Below are 27888 nucleotides of genomic sequence, written 5' to 3'. Positions count from 1 at the left end.
GTATTGACCATAATAAATTTTGTATAAATGGTCTGTATTTGTCTGTATTTGTCTTGTGATTTGTCTTAAATGTAATAATATTTTTACTGACAAAAAGTGGCAATAAGAAATGAACGGTATCGATATCGATGAAAATGCAAGAAAAAGTACCGGTATTGTATCGAATCCTAAAAGTGTGGTATCGCCCATCCCTATTTATAAGTACTTCTCATATCACATGTATAAGTGTATTTAGTCTTTGATTTAAATACTTGGTCCAAACTGTTCTTTTTTTTTACCCAACCAGATGAAGTAGGCAGGAGTGATGATGATTCCAGTGAAGAAACCATTGCTGACCTACATCAACATGAAGGTATGAAGGTGCCGCATAATTAAGGATTTTTGCCCGCAACAATCACAAAAATACTCTGCATTTTCCTGGAAGGACTGATCAGAGTAAATGAAACTAAAAACTCAACAATGTATTGTTTCTATCAAACAAAACTTCATCCAGTTTGTTGGAGTAAACCAGGGTTTGTGTAAAATGTAAAACAGCCTATTTAACCTGAGACTTAAAAACTACCTTTTTCATGATAGGAGAATTTCCCTTCCTCATGCTACTGAACAAAAGTGGATGGCGGCAGGTGTCTGAAGAACCCCTCCACCATGGATGCTCTGTTATGAAGCTCCAGGGCCTCATGTGTGGAAAGGTCACAGGCTGTGCAGTAGCGTGATCGTGGTAAACAGTCCCTACACATCACTACTGCAGCCTTGTGTCCACAATGATGGCAAACCCCCTCCTTGGGCTTCTCAGATTACAACATATTGTTCACCATGAAGGGCCTCATTACTGTCCAATTCTCCAGACAGGAAGTTTGCCTGTTCCTCCAGTGTGAGGGGAGAGGTTGTTCAGCACCACTTCCCAAGAGCTCTCGGACATCTTGAATGAGGGAGTCTGAAAATGAAAAGTGACCCTCCTTTAGTGTGTCCATGCTGATCCACCTAAATAAACAATTGAGCCACAGAATAAACCACCACCCACCAAGGTTATCGTCAGCTACAAACATCTCATTATAAAACCAATGTTATAATATTACATTGTAAAAATCCAGTCTAACGGGTGTGGTCCTGAACTGTACTGACAGATCTAGAAAAGATCTAGAAACACTACTTATTAGTGTTTGGATCAGTGGCAGAGGTTTGACAGTTGATGCTGGAAGGCCAAGAGAGCATTACAATAGTCCAGTCTGGAGAGAACAAGAGTTGTGTAGCTCTGATATCACAACTAATACTTAGTATACTAATACTATACAGTCTACTAATACTCTAATGAGAGTTAGTGGACATTGTTGTATAGTCACGTAAATCAAGAGATCACATTCAGGTAACTCACATGTCTCTTTGCTAGCATTGCATGTACAAAAACAACTTTCTGTCCCTCTTACATGCATACCAGTTCCCCACATAATACAACAACTCAACAACTCAAGACTAAAGCCGGACGCACACTGTGCCATTTATAATAGTCCTTTACGATTGTTGCTACGAACATGATCCTCGCTGTAAGCCATGTCACACTGTAAGATCTCAGTCGTCATTAATGTCAGACTGTACGACAGTCAAGACGCGTGTAAAGCGGACGCACGCAAGAAAGCTTGTCCAGTCACCGTAGGTTTTCCACAGTCTGCTCGGGAACCGATGCTCTCGGGACAGATATAGTTATTTCAGTGAGTAAACGGCTCAACGGCAGGAAGGAATAAACCAAACCATTTTTAAACGTTTTTTTTTTCAATAATGAAAGGTAGTGTGTCGATTCAATTAAAAATCCACATATCACATATTTTAAAATATTACATAATTCACTGAAGCCTGTTTGTCATGTATAATACACCGACCAATCATCATCTGGCACAACAAGTTCAAATTTCATTGGACAATGTGAAGTGGAGCGGTAATTTTCCAGTCATTCATAAATGGTTTGAAAATTAGATGGACAGACAAATTTACATTTATGAAGCGATCTGAATCTGCGCCATTTAAACAATGGATGCTAATTGACTACAGAGCACTGCACAAAACCAGCACCGAAAGTTGCATTAATGGTAAGAAGTATTAAAGTCACTTTTTATTTAGTCTATGTATATTGATACACCGTTTACCATCTGATCAAACTATCATAGTTGGTTAAATGAAGCCCAGGCCTACACTCTAAAAAATGCTGGGTTAAAAACAACCCAATTTGGGTTATTTGGCAACCCAGCGCTGGGTAAATATTGGACAGAACACATGCTGGGTTATTTTGACCCAGCAGGTTGGGTTTTTATACATTAACCCATCTGCTGGGTTGTTTTTAATCAGTGCTGGGTCAAACAACCCCCATGCTACAGGTTATTCATTTTAGATAATAATAATAAAAATACGAATAAAAAAAAATGTGCTAAAATGTTGGTATGTTAAAAGATTATAAAATGGTAAGATTCTCAAAATTCAAAACTCTACTCTTATAAACTGTAAAATGGCCTATAGCTAAAGATTCTCTTCACAAAGAATACAATAAAAAACACATAAGTACATACATTGCAATTCACTTAAATAAGCAATCATTTAGTCCTGTGCAGCAAAAATGTGAAGCACATAAAAACCCTGCATATAAACAGTAAGTACATACATTGCAATTCATTTTAAATAAGCAATAATTTAGTCCGGTGTAGCAAAATAAAAACATGAAACTCTATACCTATAAAAATTATCTTCACAAAAAAAAAAAGAACAAAAAAAAGAAACTGAGTCAACTGTTCCAGAGTTCCCTTTCGAGGGAACTCGCACTGCGTCGTTGAAAACGACTCTTTGGGGACGCTCCCTTAGCGTGCGCCTCTGAAGTATGAATGAAACTAATCCAATCCTGATTGGTGTTGCGTCATGACGTAACATGTGACGGCATAACCGGATGCATAAAAGTGACGCTGGCACACACACACATTAGCTTTCGCTCTTCAGCAAGCGCTCTCTGTGAAACTGTCTGTCTTATTTGATGTTGTTTGTCAGTGAAATCCTCTATATTATGGCGAGTGAAAGATACACTAAGTGTGTGCACCCCTGCCCTATATTTCTCACGGGTGGAGACACGCATCAGTTGTGTGTACACTGTTAGGAGGGCAGCACGCACAGGCAGTTCTCGAGGGGGCTGCCTGTGAACACTGTGAAAGTACTATAGAGTGCTGCGCTCCCACTTGGCTCGCGATCCCCGCGGTTCGGGTCCCGCGTCCGTTGAGGCGGCGCGGTGGCTTGGATCGTGGGGATCGCAGAAGGATCTCGCGGATGAGAACGAGACTGCCGAGGCACTTTCATGTTCATCATCCGCAGATTCTATAACGCTCGCTCACGACGCAGAAGCCCGCGATGTGCCTTCTTCTGCCCGTGACGAGTGCCCGATGCTCGAGCTATCTGCTTCTGAGGAAGTGGATGTGCTCAGCATCGGGGACGAGGAACATGAGTCACACTCGCCGGTGTTGTTGTAACCCATAATAAAGAGTTGTCCCACTACATTGCAATACAGAATCTATAGCTCGGATCTCGCGTTTGTCGAGGCAGCGCGTAGATGACGGCTACTCTGCAATAAAGATTCTGAGTGGGTGCGAGGCATGCACTGTCAGCTCCTGAGGGTGCTGGCTGTGGTTTTTAAGAAATATCTCGACGCACACAGCCGTGCGTTTCGGGTGTTTCAGCCTCGAGCCCGTTGACTTTCTTTTCGAAGAGATGAAAGCCAAATATATTGTGAACGACTCGAATCTCGCGTTTGTTGAGGCAGCGCTTAGATTACGAGTCTGCAATAAAAGGGACACACGCGATCTGTGAAATAATACTGTTTGGGTGCGAGGCATTCACAATCAGCTCCTGAGGGTGCTGGCAGTGTTCACTTCATTGAGAAATATATCGGCGCGAGTGCAATCCGTGCGCTGTCGGATGTTTCAACCTCGCACCTGATGACTTTCTTCTCGAGGGATGAAAGCCAAATATATTGTAACGGCTCGAATCTCGCGTTTGCCGAGGCAGCGTGTAGATTACGAGACCGTATAAATAAATATTAAAACAGTATTGTCTGGTGATTATGGCTGCATTAAATTCTATGAATTAATATGATGGAATTGAAATGATGGAATATATTATCTGACTTTAAGAAGTTAGATATTTTAATTCAACCTACCATCCAGACCGTGTTTCACTTATCGAGTGTTTTTGGCTGCATTTAATTCTGAAGAATTAAAATGATGAGCAGCGAACATCAAAAATCGTTTAAGATTTTTCCCTGCCGGTCCTCCGCTTCAGGGTATCGAAAACGAGACGAAGATGGCTGTCCCCCCCCCCCCCCGTGGAGGTATGAGCGAGAATCGCTCCTCCGCGGAGCTCTCAGGAAATCGATGTTTGTATCCAGCTTCAAGTGCGCTTTGGGACACATCGGTTTTCAGCGAATGCACGCTGTAAAAGGCGCCCAAAAGGCTTGCGGCCAGTGTTCGCGTTCGCCAATCGGAACTGTTTTCGATTTATTCCCTGCCGGTCCTCCGCTTCAGGGTGTCGAGAACGAAACCCAAAAAGTCTCCCCTCTGGGGGAGCCCTCAGGAAATCGATATCTGTATCCCGCCGTAAAGTGCGCTTCGGGCCACAATGATTTCCAGCGAACGCACACCGTGGCGTTCTCCCCAAAAGCTTGCAATAGGGCACCGTCTATGGTCACAAAATCTTTCTCGACTTTTTCCTGCCGGTCCTCCGCTTCAGGAGGTCGAGAATAGTGCTCGAAAAACACCCGAGGTCAGTCTCGAGGGGCTGGTTCCCTTAGTAGATTTTGTAGAAGAATGGCAACGCCTTCCGAATATATCTATATGGGTCCTGAATATTATAAAATATGGCTAAAGACTGCAGTTCGGTCACCGACCTCCCAAGTTTGCTGGGGTGGTACTGACTGCAGTGGTTCCAGAACAGGCTCGGGTTATGGAACAAGAGGTACAGAACTCTACTGGTCAAAGGGGCCATATAAATTGTTCCCCTACCAGAGAAAGAGTCCGGGTTTTACAGCCGGTACTTTATAGTTCCAAAGGAGGATGGCGGGCTGAGGCCGATTTTAGATTTGAGGCAGTTGAATAGTTTTCTCTGAGGAGATTCAGGTTCAAGATGCTCACTGTTCCCATCATCGTGAATCAAATCAGATCCGAGGATTGGTTTGTCACGATCGATCTAAAAGACGCCTATTTTTATGTCTCCATCCTTCCATGTCACAGGAGGTTCCTGAGGTTTGCTTTCGGGGGCAAAGCGTACCAATATCGGGTTCTTCCGTGCGGCCTAGCACTCTCTCCCCGCACGTTCACTAAGTGTATGGATGCAGCTCTGGCTCCACTGAGGCTTCAGGGCATCCATATTCTGAATTATATCGATGACTGGCTCATATTGGCCCAGTCTCGAGAAATGGCAATTCGGCATCGAGATGTCGTTCTTGGCCACATTCAGAAATTGGGGTTGAGACTCAACACTAGGAAAAGTGTGTTAGAACCAGCTCAGAAAACTACTTTTCTGGGCATAGTATGGAATTCGGTTACGATGCAGGCACCTATGTCTCCCGCACGTATCGAAATCCATCCTGACCATGGTGTCAGGGATAAAGCTAGGCCAGGCCATCACTGTAAAGCAATTTCAAAGACTGCTGGGCCTCATGGCAGCGGCATCCAACATAATTCCTTTGGGCCTTCTTCACATGAGGCCCCTTCAGTGGTGGCTCAAAGCCAAGGGGTTTTTCCCCCAAGGGGAATCCGTTCCGTATAATAAAGGTTACGCGCAGATGCCTTCGTTCCTTATTAATATGGAAGAAATCTTGGTTCTTGTCCCAAGGGCCAGTATTAGGGGCGTCATGTCGCCGGAAAACCATTTCAACAGACGCTTCCCTCACTGGCTGGGGCGCGGTTATCGGCGCTTTGCCAGGGGTCTGTGGCAGGACCTTCATCATTCTTGGCATATAAATTGCCTAGAAATGTTGGCTGTGTTCAGGGCTCTGAGGAGTTTCCTCCCAGACATCAAAGGTTACCACGTCTTGATACGTTCGGACAATACATCAGTGGTAGCGTATCTGAACCGACAAGGGGGACTCAGATCGCGCCCTCTATCCAGATTGGCGCATCAGATTATTTTATGGTCCCAAGGGAAAATATTATCTATAAGAGCAATATATGTCCCGGGGGTTCAGAATCAGGGAGCAGACATCCTGTCAAGGCAGGGGCTGAGGCCCGGGGAATAGAGACTCCATCCAGAGGTGGTGGAGCTGATATGGCAGAGGTTTGGACCAATGGAAGTGGATCTGTTGCGTCTCAAGGGACGTCCCACTGTCCACTTTGGTTCTCCCTCACTCATCCAGCCCCGTTGGGGTTGGATGCCATGGTACAGGCCTGGCCGAGGCTTCGCCTGTACGCTTTTCCCCCGATCACTCTGCTCCCGGGAGTCCTGGAGAGGGTCCGTCAGTAGGGCATCAGTCTTCTTCTGGTAGCCCCGTTTTGGCCGGCCCGAGTATGGTTTTCGGATTTAATTTCACTCCGGATAGCTCCGCCATGGCAGATTCCTCTGAGGAGGGATCTGTTATCTCAGGCGGAGGGTACTATATTCCATCCTCGCCCAGAGCTGTGGAAATTGTGGGTCTGGCCTCTGAGGGGGCTCAGTACCTAAATGCTGTTCTATCATTTGGGGTGCACGGAACCATACTTATCTCTGGGTTCCGTCTACTAGGAGATTATATGGCCTTAAGTGGAATGTTCTTCCACTTGGTATAGAGAACATGAGTTAGGCCCAGTTAACTGCCCAGTGGCTTCAGTTCTGGATTTTCTTCAAGATCGTTCTCTGCGAATCTCTCCCCGTCCACATGGATGGTGCACATGGATGCCATTGCGGCGTTCCATGCACCACTGAATATTGGGCCTTTGGGGAGGCACCATCTGGTCATACTATTTCTCCTTGGTACATAGAGGATGAGACTGACAGTCAGGTCCAGGGTTCCTTCCTGGTACCTGGCGGTGGTTCTCGAAGGGCTATCCCTGGCTCCCTTCGAATCCCTTCAGTCGGCTTTGCCTAGGACCTCACGTTCTAGATAGCCTTTCTCTTAGCTACTTCTTATAAAGAGACTGGGAGACCTCCAAGCCCTGGCATTAACGCCAGCTTGCTTGGGGTTTGCCCCGGCGGAGTTAAGGCCATCCTGCATCCGAGACCCAGCTATGTGCCTTAAGTGCAATTTAACATGGCTAGGTCCATGGTCCTGCAAGCATTTCATCCTCCACCACATGTGTCGGCAGAAGAGAAGAGGTTCCTTGCTCTGCCAGTCAGAGTTCCGAGTATTACCTTGAGAGGTCCTCTTCTTGGAGGAGGTCGGACTTACTGTAGTGTGTTTCGGGTCACCTAATGAGGGGCTCCCGGCTAAACAAACCATAAGTAGGCCTACAAGGTGCGCAATTTGCCTTCACCTTTGGCTGTAAGGGCTCATTCTACTAGAGGCATGGTGTCCTCTAGAGCCCTCCTCTTGGGAGTGCCCCTCCAGGAGATCTGTGAGGCAAGCCGGTTGGGCTACCCCACACACTTTTATCAGGTTTTATAGTCTGCACCTCCCTAGTATGCCTGGCGCACATGTGCTCTCGTCCTAGATGGGTGCCTGAGTTCAGTTTCACTCTAGGGCAGGCCTTTTCTCGGTGCGTGGCCTAGTGGGCATTCGTTCCCCAAAGAGTCGTTTTCAACGACGCAGTGCGAGTTCCCTCGAAAGGGAACGTCTCGGGTTATGACTATAACCCTTGTTCCCTGAGAAGGGAACGAGACACTGCGTCGTCCTGCCACGCCCCTCAATGCCTGAGAGCGGCTTGCTTCATCGCGAGGCTAATGTGTGTGTGTGCCAGCGTCACTTTTATGCATCCGGTTATGCCGTCACATGTTACGTCATGACGCAACACCAATCAGGATTGGATTAGTTTCATTCATACTTCAGAGGCGCACGCTAAGGGAGCGTCCCCAAAGAGTCGTTTTCAACGACGCAGTGTCTCGTTCCCTTCTCAGGGAACAAGGGTTATAGTCATAACCCGAGACGTTTCCCCATTCACCAAAAAACTGTCCAGCCATTCCAAGCTCCAAGACAAAGGGGAAGGGTTTTGCTTCTCTCTGCCTTTCCAGGTAAAGCACCATGTTGGTTCCAGACTAAATGAGGGAAAGACAATATCAGACACAGATAATTATTTAAAAGTGTCTTAGGTTTTCATAAGAGCAGTCTTAAATTAGTTATACCGTCTTAAATTAACTTAAAGAATTAGTTCACCCCAAAATATAAATGTCCTAATCATTTACTCACCCCAATGCCATCCAAGATATCAATGTCTTTCTTTCTTCAGTGGAAAAGAAATTAAGTTTTTTTTGAGGAAAACTTAAAAACAGAGGCACAACAGAGAAAACAGAGTGGACTTAAATGGCAACCAACTATCCCAATGTTCAAAGAAGGTTCAAATGTCAGTCTCAATGCAGCTTCAGAGTCTCTACACAATCCCAGTCGAGAAATAAGGGTCTTATCTAGCGAAACGATTGGTCATTTAAAAAACAAAAACAAAAAAACATTTATATACTATTAAACCACAAATGGCCGATGGTTTCGCTAGATAAGACCCTTATTTCTTGACTGGGAGTGTGTAGAGACTCTGAAGCTGCATTGAGACGGACATTTGAACCTTCTTTGAACGTTAGGATAGTTGGTTGTCATTAAAGTCCATTCTGTGTAGAATAATCCTGAAATGTTTTCCTCAAAAAACTTAATTTCTCTTCCACTGAAGAAAGAAAGACATGGATATCTTGGAAGACATTGGGGTGAGTAAATTATTAGGAAATTTTCATTTTGGGGTGAACTAATCCTTTAAAGAGTTGTGAGAAAATGAAATGCATGTCAGATCCAAGCAGCAATAACCATAAACGATTAAAACGATTTATCGTGCAGCCCTACAAACAGGTGTAAAGAAATGAGCCTGCTCTTTTTGTCCCTTGTTGTTTTACTTACCGGTTGTACATCAATGAATGTGGTTCTTGCCTCTTGAACAGTTGGCCGAAAGGTTTTGTGGCCAATCTTGTACACAGGCGGGGGAAGAATGACAGGCAGGATTGTAAGTGCTAGCATGCCTTTGGAATCTAAAAATAGAAACATGGCAAATTAGAACTTGTTCGTTCATCAGCTTTTAAATTAAGCAAAGTGCATTTCTAACTAAGGTCAACTTAGAATAAGTGAAATTAGCTTAAATATATAACAGTTAAATATGTACTCTGGTAATCTGAAAACATTTAGTGTTATTAAAGTTATAGTTCACCTTAAAATGCAAATTTACTCACCCTCATGTCAAATTTACTCGCCTCATTTACTCACCCTCACGTTGTTCCAAACCTGTACAAGTTTCTTTCTTCTGCTGAACACAAAAAGATTTTTTAAAGAATGTCAGTAAGAAGATAGTTGACGGTAGCCACTGACTTCCATAATAGGAAAAAAGTACTATAAAAGTCAATGGCTACTGTTAACTGTTTTGTTACCAACATTTTTTAAAATATCTTCTTTTGTGTTCAGGAGAAGAAAGCCATTCAGGTTTGTAATAACATGAGGGTGAGTAAATGACGACAGAATTTTCCTTTTCAGGTGAACTATCCCTTAAAGCAGTGCTTTTCAAACCCATCCTTTTTTTTTTTTTTTTTTTCTCCATTCTGTCACCTGATGGAGTGTGGGTTCCTTGCCACTGTTGTCTCTGGCTTGCTTAGTTAGGGGCACTTAATTTTCAACAATATTATTGATTTAATTGCACTGACAATATCAGATGAGAGCTGAACTGAACTGAATGACTCTTTAAGCCAGTTTAAGACCAAATTGTACTTCAGTAACTACTTTGATTATCTTTACATAGTTTCTGAACGTAACTGAAGCAACACTGAACTGACTTCAAATGAACAATGACAGTTTTTGATAAGAATTGTACTGAGCTGGACGATGACATCACTGTTTTCTGCAGAAATGCTTAGCCAAATTGAACTAAGGCGCACGCACCCAAACACAGAGAACATACTGCAGCATAATAAAATATTTTATGTAAAGCTACCTTTCGAAAATGACTAACAAAAACAGTTAAATAATAGGTAACGTTAGACTTACAGCTTTTTTAGCATATCCAGCCAGTAGCCAGTGACGTAACACTGCATCCATCCAACACCGCCGAGTCAAGTAACCCGCAACATTTCTGGAGATAAAACAGACACCAACAACTGTACTTAGACATTGTGACCGTGTTATAAGTGGAATAATTGATGACAGACCGTGTAAAAATAATGAATGTTATGTGTAACGTAACGTTAGCATAACGGTCGCTAGTTCGACAGACGCAAAATCTAGACTAAAGCATTTGGTCCGTCGTCAATAATTCATAGTTCATTTCAACATAACTTCTTGTTGACTTTCTGACTTCTTTGACTAAAGTTACTTAACGTTAGGATAGTTTTAATAAAACAGGGTTGCTCACCTCTACGCTCGCTCCTGCTTGAACCTCTCGTCCTCCTGTTGACGTAGTGTACGAACAGTGTGGACAAAAGCGCGCGACTCGCGAGGATGTAAGCGCTGGGCCAAAATTTCCAAAACAAACCCAAATGCTGGGTCATTGTCAGCTGATTACGGAGAAAATAACCCAGCAACATAGTCAAAATGCTCAACCCAGCATTTGGGTTTAAAAAATAACCCAGCATTTTTTAGAGTGTACAGAACTATTATGTGAAGTGTAGGCGGACAACAACACGCCAAATGGAGACGTGAAAGGACTTCAACATTTGTGATAATTATGCAGCAATAGTATAATAGTACAGTACTACTGGTCAAACATTTGGACACATGACTATTTTTATGTTTTTAAATATCATCACAATTTAAAATAATGGTTTTCTATTTAAAAAAATAGAAAAATATAATTTATTTCTGTGATGCAAAGCCGGATTTTCAACAGCCTGTCAGAGTTCTGTCACTTCTGTTTGGGTTACATCTTGGGTTGGTGACAGAGCTCTGGCATTCCCGGTTTGTCACATGTTTGTGTATAGTCTGGTTTGTTGTGAGCACATGGCTTGTCATGTATTTCCTTGTGCCATGTGCTCTCCTGTCAATTGTCTAACTTGTTACCTGATTATGGTTTAATTTGCCCCACCTGCTTTTCTTGTTACCCTCTTTTGTTTGCTTTCCTATTTAGTCTCCCTGTGTTTGCAGTCCTGTGCTGGTTCGTTGTCTAAGTTCCCTTGTGTTTCCTGTTCCTGCCGATGCCTGTCCTGTTTTCCCCCATGGGGAGTTTTTGTTTGTAGTGTTGTTTTATTTCTTTTGTTAATAAATACCCATTTGTTTCTGCACTTGAGTCCTCGCTCCTTTCACCAACCCAGTCCGTGACACAGCCATAACTCCAGTCTTCAGTGTCAAAAGATTTTTCAGAAATCATTCTAATATGCTGATTTATTATCAATGTTAGAAACATTTTTTTTTTTTTTTTTACCTGTGATACTTTTTTCAGGATTCATGGACGAATAAGCTGTAAACAATCACATCATTACCAAATTACACAAGCTGATTGGCCTCTGCTGATCCTGTAGCCAATGAGAATGCTTGACAATTGAACTGTATTTTATTATTCCACACTAAACAATGTTTGATAGTCAGTAGCTTTTTATTTTTCAGTCCTGTTCCCCATGTTCTTACTATGTACTTATTATAGTAATTGAAATAACTGGGTAATAACTAGGTACTAACCCTGAACCCAATGTAGTTAACTTATATTACCCAGTACTTTTCCTAGTACATTGTAAGTACATGTAAGTGCACATACAGTAAAATAAAGTGCAACCGCATAGTCTGCTGTTATGAATTTAAAAATGACCAAAATAGTGTTGCTCTAGTGATGAGAGAAACAAAGCTTTTATAAACCATTGAACCGATTGATTTGCATAATGATTCACTGTATTGAAGCTCTGGAAATGCCACATGCTGGTCAGAACAGCGGAAACTCAGCATAAAAACACCTTTTACACACCAAATGCAAATGTTTTATTGAAGGTGTAATGTAAATGGAATTACCAAATCATCTAATATCATTAAATATGAAATGTTTTTTTTATTATGTGTTACTTTATTAAATTGAAGGGCTTGTTTTGTTTGTTTAATGGAGAGCTTGGTTAATCAGACCAATCAGACACTTTTAACTACAACTCCTTTTTTATTATAAATATTCGCAGAGATCACATCGCCCCCCAGTGACGAACCATTGAAATTTTCTAAACCATTATGACACAAAGTCTAGTGTAGTGCAGTCACGTGACTGAGTTTTAATACACGCTCTGAATCACTGTTTCAAGATAAATTATTTTCAGAGCTTCATGAAGCAGTGTTTGGAAACACCCATCACTAGTTTGCTGTTTTACAAGTTGTAAATGATGCAATGAGTGAATAATTACGCATATAAGCACAGCTTGTGTAGCGTTGTGTGGGAACTAAACCGAGATGACACTATTGAAACAAAATCCTTAATATGAATACAATATAAAGAGCAGACTACGCCACCCCTTTAAGAATAGAACAGGTTCAGTACCACTGAGGGCAAAAAGAGACACAAGTATATTAGAAAAAGTTGATTAATACCACATTATAAAGAGATAAAACAGTAATGTCAGTGTAGTCAGTTGATTTTGGACATCCGAGTTTAATTTATATGTTTTCATGTATAAGGAGAAATGTTCTATAAGTGAGTTAACTTCAGCCAGACTTGAATGAAATGTTCTATTTCTAATGGTTCTGATCTGAGTTCCAGTCAGTTGTTGTGGGTGAATCTTAATTATAGGGAAACCAAAGGAAGATACATTGCAATGGTAGTTTTATTTATTTATTTGTATCATAATCATTTATGGTTTTAGAACATTGTTAAGAGTTTCTGTCATAATGTGCATCAGTGTGATTAGTACATTCTCCTTAAAAATTGTGCTTTTAACCATTTTCATTTTAGCGTCTCATTCGTACGTGTGTCTTTCTATGCAGGGATGAGAGAGTAGGTCTTCTGATGTGAAGTGAGACCTTTCTCTTTCTAGATGCTCGTTGAAGTGCAGGAAAACTCTCTCACTGACAGAGGGAACTCAGTAATATAAAGATGTGTCCTCTAGTGGTGAAGGATGGAAGTGCAATAATTACATTGTAGCGGCTTTACAAGAACAAGAAGTTTTACAAGGACAATCACCACTCACATTTTCTACACATTTTAGTCCAGTTTAGTAAGAGATAAAAGATTATGTGTTTACTTAGTATATCATAATAAATGAATAAAGTGTGTGAAAGGTTTGATATTGTGTAGTTTGTGATCCTCCATCAGCAGCTGCAGTTTCTCTCAGCTGTATCAGTGCAGTCACTGTGACGTCTGACTGACAGAGGTTTTTGTACGACTCTTTATCACTGTGTGAACACATACTGACTGTTGATATAGTGTTCACTCTGACAATAATAATCTCCTGTATCTTCAGTCTGGACTCCACTGATGGTCAGAGTAAAATCACTGCCAGATCCACTGCCACTGAATCTAGATGGAGTTCCAGTATAACGGCTGCTTATATAATAAATCAGGAGTTTAGGAGCTTCTCCAGGTTTCTGCTGATACCAGTATAAGTCATTGCTGTATATTCCTACATCTATATTACACTCTATTGTTGCTGTTTGACTCTGTTGGACAGTTTTAACTTCAGGTTGAGTCAGAGTCACTCCTCTGGATTCTGAAGAAGAGAAAAGAAAAATAATTAGTGTTTAAAACTATTATCATCATATACTTTTACAAAAACACCAAAACCAGAGTCAGTTTTTACATCTTACCTTGAATAAACAGTGCAATGGTCCAGATGAAGATGTAGATTGTGTTCATTGCTGTAGTTTAGTCTTGTGTGATGATGAAGATTGTGTTCTGCTCTCAGTCATGAAGTGTTAAACTCACAGCACTATAAACACTCTCAGAGCACTGAAGCATGTGCTGACAATGCAAAGTGACTCTCTCTATTTAAATCATTATCCTGAAGACTGTAGATCAGTCACAAACACATTTGTTGAATGACGAGCGGCAAGGCAAAGGTTCGTTTAACAACATATAACTTTACTAGAGGAGATGCAGAAGTTCAACATACAAGCATATAACTTCATCACCGTAACACCCCTTACAGAAAAAAAAAACATGAATTTCACGTTATCACATGTTTTCCACATGTGATTACATGTGACCTCATGTGATCACATGTGTTCTCATGTGAACAACATGTCACCACATGTGAACATAATGGCACATGTGGAAAACATGTTACTATAGGTTATAATGTGGAGCTCATGTGAAATATATTTGCACATATTGTAAAATAATTTTTAAAATGTGAATCATGTTACCACGTCACAAATACTGTACATTTTCAGCTTCTTTGTAATGGGAAGTGCAGATATTTTACTGACTCGGATCTTTTGAATCTCGTTTATAAAATGTTATATGTTAATGGACAAATCCCCAAACACAACTTACACGATGTTGATGTTTCATTCATCCCCATAAGCTGAGCTATGCAGTCTAGTGCTGGATACAAAAGTGATAATTAAGTACTGACAAGCACACATTTTTCGCAAAATTGATTAATGTAAATAAAAAGGCAATGTAGATCAATTAAAAGGCAATACATACACCACAAATGTAAAAAATACCAAAGTAAAAATACTGACCAGATGCAGATTCATATACAATATGTATTGAAGAACTATTCACAATTACAGGATGCAACATCCACATCCACATCAAAAAAAGTAATTCAATGGCACTAATATTGAGTAAGATAATATTGTATAATATTGTACTAATATTGTACTCAAATTTGTGCACTGGTGGTAAGTGATTTATATTAGTGATCACATAATTTTGGATTAGAGTTCTTCAATTTGTGAAACACTTTGTATTGTATAGCCCAAGTATATTTTCATTATATGGAGTAAAATTGGTTGCAACTCCGGTTTCATCACAAATTTAAGGAAACAGGCCTAACTAATATAGTTATGTTAAATTATTTTATTTTATTTTATAAGCGTAAAATTATTATTATTTTGTGATCAATTGTACTTTTATTTTTTGTGATCAATTGTACTTTTATTTCTCCATCAGGGTGTAGCCAAAGTGATGCTCTGTCGTCATTGCAAGTTTTCTGACAAAAAGCCAGTCAATTCTCCTACAGCAAGATCTACTGAAACACTGGAACATGACCAGAACACTTCACTGCATTTACATACATTCAAAACCAAAGGTGCGTTAAAGACTCATCTGGCAAGATTTCACTCTGAGAAAAAAGCAAGAGAGTTTTCTACATTTAGTTGTTCAGTTTGTGAGTTCAGTGACATCTGTGTGTCAGGGTTCTGCCCTGGCAGCGTTGTCTGTCTTGTGTCTGTTTAATGTTTCTATGTTTACGTTGTGTTTTAACACATGGTTGTGTCTTTGTTTGTGTTTGCCATGTGCTCCTCTGTCCCTTCCTCCTTGTTTCCTGTTACCACGCCCCATTGTTTAGTTGAGTCCTTGTTTGAGTGTTGGCACCTGTCGTCTCGTTAAGTCCTTGTTTGTCTGAGTGTGCTCACCTGTTCCTCATGTTCCTAGCTCCCTTTATATGTTCGCTCTTTCCCTCTTGTGTTTGCCAGTTTGTTAAATGTTGTACCTCAGAGTACTACTGTGTCTCAGTATCGTATCGCTAAGTCTTTAGTGTTTTGTTGTAAAAGTTTGTTAGTGCTCTGGTTACTGCCATTGGCTCTGTCTTGTTTCCCTGTTCCAGTCCTGTCCAAGTCCTGTCCAGCAAGCAGTCCTGTTCTGAGCCTGAGATACCTGAGCGCCAAGCTGTAAGAAGTTCCTGTCTGGCTTTAGCTGGTTACCTCTGGTCTCACTCTGTTCTGCCATATCTACACTCCAGCTTACGGACACCTCATTACATCTGCTGCTCTGCTGTTGTCATTGTCTCATCTCTACCTATTGTTTGGATTGCTACCTTCTCCCTCCTCGTCGTGTCATCTGTTTTTCAATAAAGCTGTTAACCCTCTGGGGACCAAGCTGTTTTTGGGGCCCTTGAGATGTTCTGACATGCTCTGACATTTGTGCTTTTTTCAGTTATTTATAAACATGTTAATGGCAAAGGTGTAAATTCACTCTATATAGCACAAACAGGCCTACCATAATATGCGAGCAACATGTATGTAGATGTTTGTATTTTTAAGAGAATAATGTTTATGCGTGGTTATTTAAAAAAATAAAAATGAAAGTTGCTGAAATAAGACCACAAAACTCATACAAAATATGTGCCCACAAGACTTTTGACTAATGGATGTTGTCCCTTTCAGTTCTAGCTTCAAAATTATGTGAAAATAGTCTTGCTTTATCGTTCACAAAAAAAAATACATTGATTTAAATGGTGTAAAACAGGTTTTGCTTGGAAAGCCAATATGCGAGGGGGAGGAGTAGTTTACACCTTAGTCCCACCCACTCTGCATAATGACTCTGCATAATTAGCCATTCATTCAGGTGTGACACTGACTGAGCCAATTGCAAGGACAAAATATATATTTTGAAGAAGACTTATATTGACCATTTAAGATTTTGCTTACATCTATCTTGTAAATATGTTTTGCTATTTTATTAAAAAGGTTACAATTACAACAATAACTAGAATGTACATTTCCTGAAGAAAATGTGAAGTGGTGCTTGCAGTGGCAAAACTCGCCACTCGGTTGCAGGGGTGTTGTACATGATTGCATACGAGCCAACAACCATGTCTGTACGATGTTGTGGAGCTGAAATATGGCTTCTATGTGTTGCAATATGGTTGCTAGGTGGCTCTAAATGGTTGCTAGGGTGTGAATACACAGTTACCAGGTTGATATTTACAGACTGTTTTCCAACTGAAACTAATGAGCCAACCCCCATCTCTATACAATATTCTGATGCAGAGATGTAGGTCTTGTAAAATGGTTGCTAGGGTACTCTGTTTGGTTGCTATGGAGTTGCTTGGCAGCTGCTAATGATGAAACTGCAAAGGCTTCTTGTCAGTATGAATGATATAAACCAACTCCCATCTCTATACAATGTTCTGACGCAGAGATATACGTTTTGCTAAACGGTTGCTAGGGTACTCTGTTTGGTTGCTAGGGAGTGGCTTGTCAGCTGTCAATGATGAAATTCCAAAGGCTTCTTGTCACTATGAATGATATAATCCAACTCCCATGTCTCTGTGACATTCAGAATGGAAGATATGCCTCTTTGGATTTTGGTTGCTAGGGTACTCTGTTTGGTTGCTATGGAGTTACTTGGCAGCTGCCAATGATGCAATTCCAAAGGCTTCTTGTCACTATGAATGATATAAACCAACTCCCATGCCTCTGTGACATTCAGAATGGAAGATATCCCTCTTTGGATTTTGGTTGCTAGGGTACTCTGTTTGGTTGCTATGGAGTTGCTTGACAGCTGCCAATGATGAAACTGCAAAGGCTTCTTGTTATTATGAATGATATAAACCGACTCCCATGCTTCTATGACATTCAGAATGGAAGATATCCCTCTTTGGATGTTGGTTGCTAGGGTACTCTGTTTGGTTGCTAGGGAGTGGCTTGGCAGCTGCCAATCATGAAACTCCAAAGGCTGCTTGTCAGTATGAATGATATAAACCAACTCCCAAGTCTCTGTGACATTCAGAATGGAAGATATGCCTCTTTGGATTTTGGTTGCTAGGGTACTCTGTCTGGTTGCTATGGAGTTACTTGGTAGCTGCCAATGATGAAATTCCAATGGTTGCTTGTCAGTATGAATGATATAAACCAACTCCCATGTCTCTGTGACATTCAGAATGGAAGATATGCCTCTTTGGATTTTGGTTGCTAGTGTACTCTGTTTGGTTGCTACGGAGTTGCTTGGCAGCTGCCAGTCATGAAACTCCAAAGGCTGCTTGTCAGTATGAATGATATAAACCAACTCCCATGCCTCTGTGACATTCAGAATGGAAGATATCCCTCTTTGGATTTTGGTTGCTAGGGTACTCTGTTTGGTTGCTAGGGAGTGGCGTTGCAGCTGCCAATCATGAAATTCCAAAGGCTGCTTGTCAGTATGAATTATATAAACCAACTCCCATGCCTCTGTGACATTCAGAATGGAAGATATCCCTCTTTGGATTTTGGTTGCTAGGGTACTCTGTTTGGTTGCTATGGAGTTGCTTGACAACTGCCAATGATGAAACTGCAAAGGCTTCTTGTCACTATGAATGATATAAACCAACTCCCATGCCTCTGTGACATTCAGAATGGAAGATATCCCTCTTTGGATTTTGGTTGCTAGGGTACTCTGTTTGGTTGCTAGGGAGTGGCTTGGCAGCTGCCAGTCATGAAACTCCAAAGGCTGCTTGTCAGTATGAATGATATAAACCAACTCCCATGCCTCTGTGACATTCAGAATGGAAGATATCCCTCTTTGGATTTTGGTTGCTAAGGTGCTCGACAATGGTTGCTAGGGATGGGCTAGGAAGTGTTGAGGTGATTTATGATTGGCTGTTTGCTGCCCCGAGTCAAATGAGACCACCCTCATGTTTCTATGACAAATCAGTCCGGAGATATCCCTTTGATGTCTTTCAATGGAAGTCTATGGAACTTGTTGCTAAGGTGCTCTAAATGGTTGCTAGGGCGTGGCTTGATAGCTTCACAATGATCCTGAGAGACTGATTGGTCATCTGAGTAAAATGAGCCCGCCCCCTTGTCTCTATGACACTGTGATCCAGAGCTATGTTCAATACAAAAACCTTATGTAATTTACCATAGTAGGAAAAACACATGCTATGGTGTAGGACGGCCCATTTCATGGGCCGTCCTACACCATAGTAAGTCAATGGGAAACTTTGGGCAGCTCCTGCCCCCCAGGGGTGCAACTTTTACCCCATTGTGAGGTATGTTCTTACAGAGCCTGTCAGCCTCTTCAAATGTGGCAAATCACACGTTTCTGCGAAATCCTCACTCAGAGCTACGAGTCATCAAAGTTCGTCGCAATGTTAAGTCTATGGGATTTTTTCGGCCGCTTTTTCGCCCCTGGGGCGATCACCGTACCCCCGATCGCTTATAAAAGTCATAGCACACCTCTCCTCAATACGCTGGTCGATTTGACACCTCATTCATGGGTCTGTGACAAACGGTGCGGGACGAGTTACGCGCCAAACTTTTGTGTGGAAGAATAATAATAATAAGAACTAGAATGTACATTTCCTGAAGAAAATGTGAAGTGGTGCTTGCAGTGGCAAAATTCGCCACTCGGTTGCTACGGTGTTGTACATGATTGCATACGAGCCAACAACCATGTCTGTACGATGTTGTGGAGCTGAAATATGGCTTCTATATGTTGCAATATGGTTGCTAGGTAGCTTTAAACGGTTGCTAAGGTGTGGTTACACAGTTACCATGATGATATTTACAGACTGGTTTCCCAACCGAAACAAACAAGCACACCCCCATGTCTATATGATGTTTTGGTGCTGAGATATAGCTCATTCATGTGTTTGTACGGTTGCTAGGGTACGCCAAATGGTTGCTAAGGTTTGTTTATACAGTTTATGGGGTCATATTTAAAGAGTATTTGCAGGTCTGGGTAAAAAAATGCCCAACTCTGTGTTTTTACAATCTTTTGATGCTGAGATATGGCTTGTAAATGTTGTTCAATGGTTGCTAGGGGCCTGTAACTGGTTGCTAGGGCATGGCTATGAAGTTGTTATGTCACTACTTATTGGCTGCTTGATAGGATGAATCAAAAGAGCCCAACCCCAAGGCTCTATGACCTTCTGAGCCAAAGATATGATTTTGCTAAATTTGTGCCTATGTTAAGTCTATGGGACATTTTTCTGCAAATTTTTCCCCCGCCAGACGAACATCGTACACCCGATCACTTATAAAAGTCATAGCACACCTCTCCTCAATAAACCGATCGATTTGACACCTCATTCAGGGGTCTGTGACAAACGCTGTGGGGTGAGTTACGCGCCGAAGTTTTGTCTAGGTGAATAGTAATCACAACACTAGAATGTACATTTCCTGAAGAAAATGTGAAGTGGTGCTTGCAGTGGCAAAACTCGCCACTCGGTTGCTAAGGGTGTTGTACATGATTGCATACGAGACAACAACCATGTCTGTACGATGTTGTGGAGCTATAATATGGCTTCTATATGTTGCAATATGGTTGCTAGGTAGCTTTAAACGGTTGCTAAGGAGTGGTTACACAGTTACCATGATGATATTTACAGACTGGTTTCCCAACCGAAACAAACAAGCACACCCCCATGTCTATACGATGTTCTGGTGCTGAGATATAGCTCATTCATGTGTTTGTACGGTTGCTAGGGTACGCCAAATGGTTGCTAAGGTTTGTTTATACAGTTTATGGGGTAATATTTAAAGAGTATTTGCAGGTCTGGGTCAAAAAATGCCCAACTCTGTGTTTTTACAATGTTTTGATGCTGAGATATGGCTTGTAAATGTTGTTCAATGGTTGCTAGGGGCCTGTAACTGGTTGCTAGGGCGTGGCTATGAAGTTGTTATGTCACTACTTATTGGCTGCTTGATAGGATGAATCAAAAGAGCCCAACCCCAAGGCTCTATGACCTTCTGAGCCAAAGATATGATTTTGCTAATTTCGTGCCTATGTTAAGTCTATGGGACATTTTTCGGCTAATTTTTCGCCCGCCAGACGAACATCTTACACCCGATCGCTTATAAAAGTCATAGCACACCTCTCCTCAATAAACCGGTCGATTTGATACCTCATTCAGGGGTCTGTGACAAACGGTGTGGGGCGAGTTACGCGCCGAAGTTTTGTCTAGGTGAATAGTAATCACAACACTAGAATGTACATTTCCTGAAGAAAATGTGAAGTGGTGCTTGCAGTGGCAAAACTCGCCACTGGGCAGATGCTAACACAATTAACATGTTGTGATACCATGATATACCACGGTTTAGCATTATTTACCACGATTTATCATGTTTCTAAGATGATTTACTACAATTTACCACATTCCAGCATGATTTACTATGATTAACATGTTAAAATGATGCTAGCATGATTAGCATGTTGTTAACATGATTAGCATGTTGGTAGCATGATGCTAGCATGATTAGCATTTTGCTAGCATGTTTTTAGCTAGATGCTAACATGATTAGCATGTTGCTAGCATTATGCTAGCTTGATTAACATGTTGTTAGCATGATGCTAGCTTGAATAGCATTGTGCTAGCTTAATTAGCATATTGGTAGCATGATGCTAGCATGATTAGCATGTTGGTAGCTTGATGTTAGCATGATTAGCATGTTGCTAGCATGTTTTTAGCTAGATGCTAACATGATTAGCATGTTGCTAGCATTATGCTAGCATGATTAGTATGTTTACTAACATGCTTTTAACAAGATGTTAGCATTATTAGCATTTTGCTAGCATGTTTTTAGCTAGATGCTAACATGATTAGCATGTTGCTAGCATTATGCTAGCTTGATTAACATGTTGTTAAGCATGATGCTAGCATGATTAGCATGTTGTTAACATGATTAGCATGTTGGTAGCATGATGCTAGCATGATTAGCATGTTGCTAACATGCTTTTAACAAGATGTTAGCATGATTAGCATTTTGCTAGCATATTTTTAGCTAGATGCTAACATGATTAGCATGTTGCTAGCATTATGCTAGCTTGATTAACATGTTGTTAGCATGATGCTAGCTTGAATAGCATTGTGCTAGCTTAATTAGCATATTGGTAGCATGATGCTAGCATGATTAGCATTATGTTAGCATGATGCTAGCTTGATTAGCATGTTGGTAGCTTGATGTTAGCATTTTGCTAGCATGTTTTTAGCTAGATGCTAACATGATTAGCATGTTGCTAGCATTATGCTAGCTTGATTAGCATGTAGCTAGCATAATGCTAGCTTGATTAGCATGTTACTAATATTATGCTAGCTTGATTAGCATGTTGCTAGCATAATGCTAGCATTATTAGCATGATGCTAGCATGATGCTAGCTTGATTAGCATGTTGCTAGCATGATGCTAGCTTGATTAGTATGTTGCTAGCATGTTTTTAGCAAGATGCTGTTGCGAGGTGGTTGCTAGGGTTTTCTGGGTGGTTGCTATGGTGTTGCTAGGCAGTTGCTAAGGTGTTCTGGGTGGTTGCTAGGGTATTCTTGGTGGTTGCTAGACAGTTGCTAGGGTGGTTGCTAGGTGGTTGCTATGGTGTTGCTAGGCAGTTGCTATGGTATTCTGGGTGGATGCTAGGGCGTTGCTAGGCAGTTGCTAGGGTGTTCTGGGTGGTTGCTAGGCGTTCTGGGTGGTTACTAGGCAGTTGCTAGGTGTTCTGGGTGGTTGCTAGGCAGTTGCTAGGGTGTTCTGGGTGGTTGCTAGAGTTTTTTGGTGGTTACTAGAGCATTTCTAGACGTTGCTAGGGTGTTCAGGGTGGTTGCTAAGGTATTTTTGGTAGTTGCTATGGTGTTACTAGGTGGTTGGTAGTTGTCAAATATGGTTACTATGGAGTTTTTATAGAGTTCTTAAAATCTTTAATGACGAGTTCCTTCAGTACGGCACTCGGCCTGCGGCCTCGTGCCTATGGCCGAATAGGCACAAGCATGGAGCAATATCGCAAGGCTACGAGTGTGATATTGCTTTAAAAAATGTAAAAAAAAATTTTTTATATTATTTATTGGTTTAGGGTGGTTGCTAGGGAGCTCAGAGTGGTTGCTAGGGTGCTGTAACTGGTTGCTAGGGTGTGGCTATGAAGATTTTAGGCCATTACTTATTGGCTGCTTGATAATATAAATCCTCTGAGGGAGAGAGAGAGGGAGAGAAACGCAGGGGTGTCAGGCCCTTTGGAGTGGTGTGTGTGAAAACGGCAGTTGGGATTCAAATGTTTTTAGAATGCCCAATGTTAAGTCAATGGGACTTTTTTGGCCGCTTTTTCGTCCGCTGTGCAAACATCGTACACCCGATCGCTTAGAAAAGTCATAGCACACCTCTCCTCAATGAGCCGGTCGATTTGACACCTCACTCAGGGGTCTGTGACAAACGGTGCGGGGCAAGTTACGCGCCAAACTTGTGGCGGAATAATAAGAAGAAGAAGAAGAAGAACTAGAATGTACATTTCCTGAAGAAAATGTGAAGTGGTGCTTGCAGTGGCAAAATTCGCCACTCGGTTGCTACGGTGTTGTACATGATTGCATACGAGCCAACAACCATGTCTGTACGATGTTGTGGAGCTGAAATATGGCTTCTATATATTGCAATATGTCACTACTTATTGGCTGCTTGATAGGATGAATCAAAAGAGCCCAACCCCAAGGCTCTATGACCTTCTGAGCCAAAGATATGATTTAGCAAATTTTGTGCCTATGTTAAGTCTATGGGACATTTTTCGGCAAATTTTTCGCCTGCCAGACGAACATCGTACACCCGATCACTTATAAAAGTCATAGCACACCTCTCCTCAATAAACCGATCGATTTGACACCTCATTCAGGGGTCTGTGACAAACGGTGTGGGGCGAGTTACGCGCCAAAGTTTTGTCTAGGTGAATAGTAATCACAACACTAGAATGTACATTTCCTGAAGAAAATGTGAAGTGGTGCTTGCAGTGGCAAAACTCGCCTCTCGGTTGCTAGTGTGTGGTACATGATTGCATACGAACCAACAAACATGTCTGTACGATTTTGTGGAGCTGAAATATGGCTTCTATATGTTGCAATTTGGTTGCTAGGTAGCTTTAAACGGTTGCTAAGGTGTGGTTACACAGTTACCATGATGATATTTACAGACTGGTTTCCCAACCGAAACAAACAAGCACACCCCCATGTCTATAAGATGTTCTGGTGCTGAGATATAGCTTATTCATGTGTTTGTACGGTTGCTAGGGTACTCCAAATGGTTGCTAAGGTTTGTTTATAGAGTTTATGGGGTAATATTTAAAGAATATTTGCAGGTCTGGGTCAAAAAAATGCCCAACTCTGTGTTTTTACAATGTTTTGTTACTGTGATATGGCTTATAAAGGTTGTTCAATGGTTGCTAGGGGCCTGTAACTGGTTGCTAGGGCGTGGCAATTAAGTTGTTATGTCACTACTTATTGGCTGCTTGATAGGACGAATCAAAAGAGCCCAACCCCAAGCCTCTATGACCTTCTGAGCCAAAGAAAAGATTTTTCAAATTTTGTGCCTATGTTAAGTCTATGGGACATTTTTCGGCAAATTTTTCACCCGCCAGACGAACATCTTACACCCGATCGCTTATAAAAGTCATAGCACACCTCTCCTCAATAAACCGGTCGATTTGACACCTCATTCAGGGGTCTGTGACAAACGGTGTGGGGCGAGTTACGCGCCAAAGTTTTGTCTAGGTGAATAGTAATCACAACACTAGAATGTACATTTCCTGAAGAAAATGTGAAGTGGTGCTTGCAGTGGCAAAACTCACCACTCGGTTGCTAGGGTGTTGTACATGATTGCATACGAGCCAACAACCATGTCTGTACGATGTTGTGGAGCTGAAATATGGCTTCTATATGTTTCAATATGGTTGCTAGGTGGCTCTAAACGGTTGCTATGGTGTGAATACACAGTAACCGTGGTGATATTTTACAGACTGTTTCCCAAACGAAACAAAAGAGCCAAACCCCATCTCTATACGATGTTCTGATGAAAAGACATGGGTCTTGATAAACGGTTGCTAGGGTACTCTGTTTGGTTGCTATGGAGTTGCTAGGCAGCTGCCAATGATGAAACTCCAAAGGCTTCTTGTCACTATGAATGATATAAACCAACTCCCATGCCTCTGTGACATTCAGAATGGAAGAAATGCCTCTTTGGATTTTGGTTGCTAGGGTACTCTGTTTGGTTGCTATGGAGTTGCTAGGCAGCTGCCAATGATGAAACTCCAAAGGCTTCTTGCCACTATGAATGATATAAACCAACTCCCATGCCTCTGTGACATTCAGAACGGAAGATATCCCTCTTTGGATTTTGGTTGCTAGGGTACTCGGTTTGGTTGCTAGGGAGTGGCGTAGCAGCTGCCAATCATGAAATTCCAAAGGCTGCTTGTCAGTATTAATTATATAAACCAACTCCCATGCCTCTGTGACATTCAGAATGGAAGATATCCCTCTTTGGATTTTGGTTGCTAGGGTACTCTGTTTGGTTGCTATGGAGTTGCTTGACAACTGCCAATGATGAAACTGCAAAGGCTTCTTGTCACTATGAATGATATAAACCAACTCCCATGCCTCTGTGACATTCAGAATGGAAGATATCCTTCTTTGGATTTTGGTTGCTAGGGTACTCTGTTTGGTTGCTAGGGAGTGGCTTGGCAGCTGCCAAACATGAAAGTCCAAAGGCTGCTTGTCAGTATGAATGATATAAACCAACTCCCATGCCTCTGTGACATACAGAATGGAAGATATCCCTCTCTGGATTTTGGTTGCTAGGGTACTCTATTTGGTTGTTAGGGAGTGGCTTGGCAGCTGCCAGTCATGAAACTCCAAAGGCTGCTTGTCAGTATGAATGATATAAACCAACTCCCATGCCTCTGTGACATTCAGAATGGAAGATATCCCTCTTTGGATTTTTGTTGCTAAGGTGCTCGACAATGGTTGCTAGGGATGGGCTAGGAAGTGTTGAGGTGATTCATGATTGGCTGTTTGCTGCCCCGAGTCAAATGAGACCACCCTCATGTTTCTATGACAATTCAGTCCAGAGATATCCCTTTGATCTCTTTCAATGGAAGTCTATGGAACTTGTTGCTAAGGTGCTCTAAATGGTTGCTAGGGCGTGGCTTGATAGCTTCACAATGATCCTGAGAGACTGATTGGTCGTCTGAGTAAAATGAGCCCGCCCCCTTGTCTCTATGACACTGTGATCCAGAGCTACGTTCAATACAAAAACCTTATGTAATTTACCATAGTAGGAAAAACACATGCTATGGTGTAGGACGGCCCCTTTCATGGGCCGTCCTACACCATAGTAAGTCAATGGGAAACTTTGGGCAGCTCCTGCCCCCCAGGGGTGCAACTTTTACCCCATTGTGAGGTATGTTCTTACAGAGCCTGTCAGCCTCTTCAAATGTGGCAAATCACACGTTTCTGCGAAATCCTCACTCAGAGCTACGAGTCATCAAAGTTCGTTGCAATGTTAAGTCTATGGGATTTTTCGGCCGCTTTTTCGCCCCTGGGGCGAACACCGTACCCCCGATCGCTTATAAAAGTCATAGCACACCTCTCCTCAATACGCTGGTCGATTTGACACCTCATTCATGGGTCTGTGACAAACGGTGCGGGACGAGTTACGCGCCAAACTTTTGTCCAGAATAATAAGAATAAGAATAATAATAAGTATGGAGGATAACAATAGTGGTGCTTTTCAAAGCACCACTAATAATAAGTATGAGTGACAATAACACTAGTGGTGCTTTGAAAAAGCACCACTAATAATAAGTATGGAGAATAACAATAGTGTTGCTTTGAAAAGCACCACTAATTACAATTTCAGCAATATTTCTGCAAAAAAGTACTCTTTCTTTGTAAAAAAAAAAAAAAAAAGATTATAGGCCTACATTTTATCATATGTATTCATTAGTTTGAATATAGCCAACATTGGAACATCTTAGTCTATGACTTTATTTTTGACAAATAGTATTTTATATATTTGAGCAGAAAAGCTTATTTGATGTGACAGTATATTCTACAGTAAAAACTGTACCCAAATCTAGTCAACAAAATGTTGTCTTTCATACTTCGCCTGACTGTAACGCAGTAACTGTAACTGTAAAAGCAGTTTATTCTTTCACACACAGACGCGCGATTCATATTTAGGCTAAACACTCTTTACAAATATGTACCCTTCATTCATCTCACAGAAACGCGATTCATTTTAGGCTAAACAGTCTTTACAAATATGTACCCTTCATTCATCTCACAGAAACGCGATTCATATTTAGGCTAAACAGTCTTTACAAATATGTACCCTTCATTCATCTCACAGAAACGCGATTCATATTTAGGCTAAACAGTCTTTACAAATATGTACCCTTCATTCATCTCACAGAAACGCGATTCGTATTATAGAAACGCGATTCATCTTTTTGTTTACATAAGCCTACAACGTTATTCCATAACGTTATTCCACATTAACCCTCTGGAGTCTGAGCGTTTTTTTGGGCCCTGGGGGTGTTCTGACATGCTCTGACATTTGTGCTTTTTTCAGTTGCTTATAAACATATTAATGGCAAAGGTGTAAATTCACTCTATATAGCACAAACAGGACTACAATAATATGTGAGCCACATGTATGTACATGTTTTCATTTTTGAGAGAATAATGTTTATGCGTGGTTATCGAAAAAACTAAAAATTTAAAATTTTGAAATAAGACCACAAAACACATACTAAATATGTGGCAATAAGACTTTTGACTTATGGATGTCGTCGCCTATAGTTTTTTCTTCAAAATTATGTGAAAATAGTCTTGCTTTATCGTTCACATAAAACCATACATTGATTTAAATTGATGTAAAACAGGTTTTGCTTGGAAAGCCAATATGCGAGGGGGCGTGAACGAGGAGTGGTTTACACCTTAGAATACACCCACTCTGCATAATTAGCCATTCACTCAGGTGTGACACTGACTGAGCCACAATGCAAAGACAAAAGATATATTTAGAAGAAGACTTATATTGACCATTTAAGATTTTGCTTACATCTATCTTGTAAATATGTTTTGCTATTTTATTAAAATGGTTACAATTACAACAATAATTACAATTTCAACAATATTT

At 41.3% G+C, this 27888-nt stretch overlaps 1 long non-coding RNA gene across 1 annotated transcript in view; it reads left to right on the top strand.

The window, feature by feature from the left end:
• Positions 1-14939: 14939 nt before the first annotated feature.
• LOC309490613 overlaps positions 14940-27888 on the top strand; it is a 37795-nt gene continuing 24846 nt past the window's right edge. Inside the window, exon 1 of the long non-coding RNA XR_014202764.1 lies at positions 14940-15336. This is a non-coding gene — a long non-coding RNA (uncharacterized lncRNA). The remainder of the gene's footprint in view (positions 15337-27888) is intronic.

This window comes from Leuciscus leuciscus (assembly GCF_965113295.1).
Source record: "Leuciscus leuciscus genome assembly, chromosome: 25".
Taxonomy (NCBI): domain Eukaryota; kingdom Metazoa; phylum Chordata; class Actinopteri; order Cypriniformes; family Leuciscidae; genus Leuciscus; species Leuciscus leuciscus.
Note: the sequence above shows the minus strand (reverse complement) of the source record. Positions and strands in the feature narration are given on the sequence as shown.